The following is a 6313-nucleotide window of genomic DNA, read 5'->3' as shown; positions in this document are numbered from 1 at the left end:
GTATAATGTGCGTACTGTTACATTAATGTTGCATATAAATATGAACTTTCCTAAATCCACGTTTGAAACTAACATGAAAACCATGAGAGAGAGAGAGATACGACACTTTACGGTACCAAAAAGCGCTGATGAACCTAAAGGTCTAAGCACAAAAACAACTTCTACTACTAAATAATCTTTCCCAATGTGAAGAACTGGACTACTTGAACCCTTTTTAAGGTCATGGGTTTAGCCTCTCATGTCATCCTCTTGGTCCTAAACTGATTTGCAGGTCATACTGTGGTGCACACCAACCAATGGGAGTAAAATAATTGAAAACCTTATGAACACATCGATAGAAGTTGTTTATGGTTGTGGAACGAATTCTTTCAATATTTCTGTTTGCATAATTTATTTCACTCGTGATATATGAACAAAACTATTTGAAGAATTGTTTTAGTGCTAATATAATTTATATTTTTGAAATATTTTGCATTGGTATGTTTGCATATGATACTGCCAACTCAGTCATTTAAAATTATTTCATTAGGGGTTAAGCATGTTTTTGAAATTATGTGCTACCATCAGTTGCTTGACGTTTTTTTTCAAAACTAAGAATGTTTGAATGCAAACATGCTGACTTATTAGACTAAACTTTGAAAGACGTGTCATTTCCTTTACTTTCATTCACAATGATGGTGATGGGCTCTGTCTGTGATTTTGAAAATATAAAGTGTAGATTTTTGATAAAGAAATTCCTTTACTCAGGAGATTTGGGTTAATACCCATTAAAAGTGGTAAAACATTCACAACTTTGCCATGCAATAATCCTGTGCTCCATAAATCTACTATTAATTTAATGCAGCAAATAAGAGCAGAAATATGTTTAATACATGTTTCTATATTGGCAAAACAATACCTCCAACCAGCACTTCTAAGGAATCCAACACATCTGGTATAATTTGTACAACCTAAAACAATTCGGGTATTTTTCTAATTAATTTGGCATTAACTTTGTTGCAATTCACATCCTATACCTTTATAGTGCACTTACATAAACTATAGACACAAAATGAGACACCATACGTGAGCAAATGTTTGGGATATGTTGAATGATATGGGATGCAGTAGAGGCTTGTGCAATCTATTCCCATATTAAATTTCACACATCAACCTAAATGCATATGTTGCACGAGTGCTTAACGTAATATTGAAACCAAGGGGTTATTTGCCAGTCCAACAAAAGGGGAATGGTTTAGTATTTTCTAAACAAGAAAGGAATATCTTCACTGGATAGTATGCAATAGCACTTGCGGGTGGGGGGGGGGGGGTGGTGTGTGGAGGTATTAGCGACTAAATACGAACCTTCTGTGATAGAACCATATGAACTCAATTGCGTGACTAAGTGTTGGGTGTCTGCGTTGCTTTATCCTCTTAGATTGCTTTTCGTGCTTATCCCAACAAAAGCTTTTTAGCGGCAGGTGGAAGCTGCTTCACTGCTTCACTTGCTCCAATTTCGAACCGAGTGCCATCTCCGCACCTTTTTTCTTAATAAAAACAAAATGCGCCGAAGCTAAAATTAAAACAGGAACGATCAAAGGATGCAAAGGGCAACGTGGCTGCAACACGATCAAACAAATGCTCTGACGGGTATTGTCCCGGGTTTCACTGTGTGGCGTTAAATGCGATGCGTTTTTAAAAAAAAATGTGTGGCGGTCAGAGCACATTTTTTTTTGAAAAAGTGTCGAATTTTTTTTAAAAAACATCACGGTGCGTAAAGTCTGCACTTGGCTGATAATCCATTTTAGGCATGAAATAAAAACTGAGCGAACCCCCCCCCCCGTGTGCCTCCTATCAGAGGAGCTGCAATTGCACGCGAGAGAGACATAGACAGACAGACAGAGACAGACAGACAGAGAGAGAGAGAGAGGAAAAAAATATATTGCGTTGGAACTGCGCTGAGAGCGAGTGAGTCGGATCGTCTGACAAGTTCGCCCGCCGGCTCTCTGCTTTATTGATCGGCCGCCACAAACAGCCACCCCAGCGGGGGCGGGAGGGGGAGAGAGGGGGAGAGAGGGGGAGAAGCAGCCAGAGATTAAAATACATTCATAGCCCAAAGTCTGCCCAAGAGTCGCTCGGTGTTGGCTCTGCGTTGCCGACCTGCAGACTGACCGATCGGTAGCTCTCAGCGAGGCATGAAACAGCGTAAGAAGGAAAGGTCTTCGAAGGGGAGAGGGAGTGGAAGGGGGGGGGGGGGAGAGAGGAAGTAGGGGGGGGAGAGAGGGAGTAGAAGGGGGGAAAGGGGGAGTAGAAAGGGGGAAATGGGGAGTAGAAGGGGGGGGAGAGGGAGTAGAAGGGGGGGAGAGAGGAAGTAGGGGGGGAGAGAGGGAGTAGAAGGGGAGGGGGGGAGAGAGGGAGTAGAAGGGGAGGGGGGAGAGGGAATAGAAGGGGAGGGGGGAGAGGGAGTAAAAGGGGAGGGGGGAGGGAGTAGAAGGGGAGGGAGGAGAGAGCGGGGTGGGGGGGGAGGAAGGTGGGGGGAAGGGGAAAGTGGAGGTAAAAACATCTTTCAGGTTGATTGTTTTTTTTTGGGGGGGGGGAGGGGGTAAATTCGGCTCCAGCCCTAATCGAAGCCTATTGTTGTGGTGGTGGTTTTTTTTACGCGCTCACACAGGCAACAACAACAACAACAACAACAACAGAACCCGCCCGAGAACCCGCCCAATCCGGCAACGCGACACAAGAGTTGCGCATGCGATCACACGACCCCCCCCTCACCACCCCCCCCCCACCCCACACACACACCCACCCCCCACAACACAGACACAAACACACACAGCGCTTTGCCACGTTGCTACGTAACCGTCCCGACTCGCAACGGTACCGGGGATTGGTGGCCGCCGACCACTCTGACACGGCGCACGCGTAATGCTCTCTCTCTCTCTCTCTCTCTTTCTCCCTCCCTCCCTCCCTCTCTCTCCCTCCTTCTGTCTCTCTTTGTCGCTCTTTTTTTTTCCTCCTCCTCTTCCAAGCCCCAGCATCGCGCGTCCTGCTGGGAGGCGGCGCCGCACCACTGCACAGCACCAATTTATTGTAGGGAGGGGGGGTGTAGGGGAGGGGGGGTGTAGGGGAGGGGTGGGAGAGGAGGAGGCTGGTTGGCTGCGTACAAGACACCAGGACATCAGAGAGGCTGCGTATACGCAAAACCAACATCTGTGTCTGTGCAGAGCACCAGGTCATCCGGGCGGCTCCAAGCACAAGCACAGGACGTCTCCAGTGGCTGCATATCCAGGACATCTGGAGGGCCATATATGCGTACCCGGCTTCGGGGGTCAGATACATGTGCAGATCGTCAGGAGCCTGCGTTTTACAAGAGATTAGTGGCCGCACATACTGAGCCGGGCACCAGGCGGGTGCCTTCAGAGGTCATCTGGAAGATGCGTACACAGGTCACAAGGAGTTGCGTATACAGTCTAGAATATCAGGAGACTGCATATGCACGACATCAAGTGACTGCTTGTACAGGACATCGAGTGACTGCATATGCAGGACATCAAGTGACTGCATATACAGGACATCGAGTGACTGCGTATACAGGACATCAAGTGACTGCTTGTACAAGACATCAAGTGACTGCATATACAGGACATCAAGTGACTGCTTGTACAAGACATCAAGTGACTGCATATACAGGACATCAAGTGACTGCATATACAGGACATCGAGTGACTGCTTATACAGGACATCGAGTGACTGCATATACAGGACATCAAGTGACTGCATATACAGGACATCGAGTGACTGCTTGTACAGGACATCAAGTGACTGCATATACAGGACATCAAGTGACTATATATCAGGCGGCTGCAAAGCACGTGAGGTTATGCATATCAGGACTTCGAGCGATTGCACAACACTGGGCAACTGTACACCAGACAGCCGCACAGCAATGGGCAGCTGCCTGCGCAGCACACGGTGGGGCGCATAAAACCATGTCACTGTGCAGCTTTGCGGAGTCAGCGGGGTAGGGAGTGCAGCTTCACACAGACTTTTAAAACTATTATTCATAGAGGCATTCATCTCGGTACATCTTCAGACACACAGACACTGTGCAGCTGTACATCAGGGCCAGCCAACAGGGACAAACATCTGAAGTCCAGTAAACCGCTATTAATTTGACTCAAAACAAGAGACAATATTGGCCAAAAACAAGCAGTTTATATTTGGATCAGGGAACCGAGGCTCCATTTGAACCGCACAGCTCTTCCATCGACTCTGTTCAATAAAATTGTATTTTATTTGCATGATTGCTGACATTAATAAAAGTTTTACTAAGGAATAATATTCTTTTATCCTTGTTCATTGGTCTTCACGACTGATTGGGTATGTGCTTAAAAAAAAGCATTGTTAAGGAAATTATTTGACGCACATCCGCTTAATGGATTGTAAAGAGTGTTTTTTCGAATTGTGAACAAAAAAAAGTTCTTGTGACGAAAATGTAGTTTATATCCCTTGTAACTATTTGTGTACGTGTCTGCACTCGTCAACGTTATTCGTCTAAAATATTCTTCCTATTAATTAATGGATACATTTAATTAAATTCGGCAGGAGTTGACTCAACTGAATCTACAAATTGAATTCTTCGTATGATAGTTTGCACTAACCTGAACAGTATACAGTAATGAGCAAGTTTAAACATAATGTAGATTGTTATGTTTATCAGAACAGCATTGCTATTCAGTATATGCTATTCAATAAAATAAACCTGCAAATGTCATTAATTATAGTTCAATATATAATATTTCTCAAAAGATGACTCAAATTTGAGAAATAACTGAATCCTTACGCATATTTCCGATTTATCGGAGAATGAAAGTTACAAGAAACTTATCACTGAAGTAGTTGCAAAAAATGTTCAAAGATTTCTTTACCACAAATGTATCTTCAATATAGATTCATACGTAGCAAATATAATCGTAACTATCCTGAAGTACGTAATAAAATATGCAAAATCTATTCAGCTTGAAATAAAGTTTGGATTTGTGGATGAAGTGTGAGCAACAGAATGAGGGAAAAACAGTTTAACGACAAAGTGTCGCTGTAAACAGCACATTGAGAAGTTTCTTTCAAAAACTTTATTTCCCTCAGTAAAATACTTTCGCACCAATGTATTTTGCCATTGATCAATTTGGCCAAGTGCAATTCAAATTAAAATATAATTCAATCATAACCATTTTAAAAATACCACACGATTTGAATTTTAATGTACATTTTATTCATACACATTAAATTACAAGTCACGATTTCTGGGAGTAAAGGTTGCCAGTTATATTAGTCTGGAAATGATTTAGAAATGTATAAACTATTGCTGGTTAAGTAGTCCTCGAAACTACTCTGGGTATTTTCTACGCTTTTTCTGTTGGAATAATAAAACGGTTGGTTAAAACTGTGAAGCAGAAACACAGAGAATAAGGCACAGATTTCTTTTGTACACACTGATAAATAAAAAAAAGTAACACCACTTAATTCAGTGTCACACTAACTTCCAACTAAAATAAAGTAAAGTAAGGGTTTTGTAATTTTAAAATTTATGATGGCGTAAGATTCCCATGATTGATGTATTCCACAACTTTTTTTTTATTATTTTCCTTTAATTTCAATGAATTCATTACAAACAGTATAGAACAGATCGTTTTTAAGAGGAGGACCCTTGCTCGCTTATTGTTATAACAGACTGCTGTGGGTTAACACCTTTCGAACTCTCACCAATTGCACTCTAAAGCAGTTTATTTAAAGTCCCATTATAATTAACAAAAATGTCGTAGTCAAGTATTGGTGAATTAACTTTACGTTGGTGATAATATGCATCGACTATCAAATGCGTGTTACGTGTCTATGTTGTATACTTTCTAGTTAGAAAAGTGCTGACTAGCGAATCTTGTCCACTGTTTATATTGTTTGTTCACTAATGTCCTCGGATGGGGAATATTCATTGTATTTGCTGCACCTAAAATAAAAGTTTTGAGTGAAGGAACCAGTCAGATAAGATGAATGACACTAGTGGGAAAGTGTTGGCCATCAGTTGTCAAGTTCAAGTGTTTCCCAAACTGGTACTTGCCTATAGAGTGGACAGAAAGGCGTTGAGCCTAACACACGACCTGCGTATTATCCTATCACTGCAAACACAAATAAGTGAAAGTTATCACAATTATAGTGTCAATGTCATACGTTTTAAATATATTACAACAGTTAGGTTGCGGAGTGGGACTGTTTTTTTAAATCCGATTACATGTGCTTAACAAACTTTTTTTGTTGCAGAAAATAAAATTGTGGAATG

The sequence above is a fragment of the Callorhinchus milii genome, unplaced genomic scaffold (genome assembly GCF_018977255.1).
Source record: "Callorhinchus milii isolate IMCB2004 unplaced genomic scaffold, IMCB_Cmil_1.0 Scaffold15, whole genome shotgun sequence".
NCBI lineage: Eukaryota > Metazoa > Chordata > Chondrichthyes > Chimaeriformes > Callorhinchidae > Callorhinchus > Callorhinchus milii.
This window is presented reverse-complemented; position numbering follows the sequence as displayed.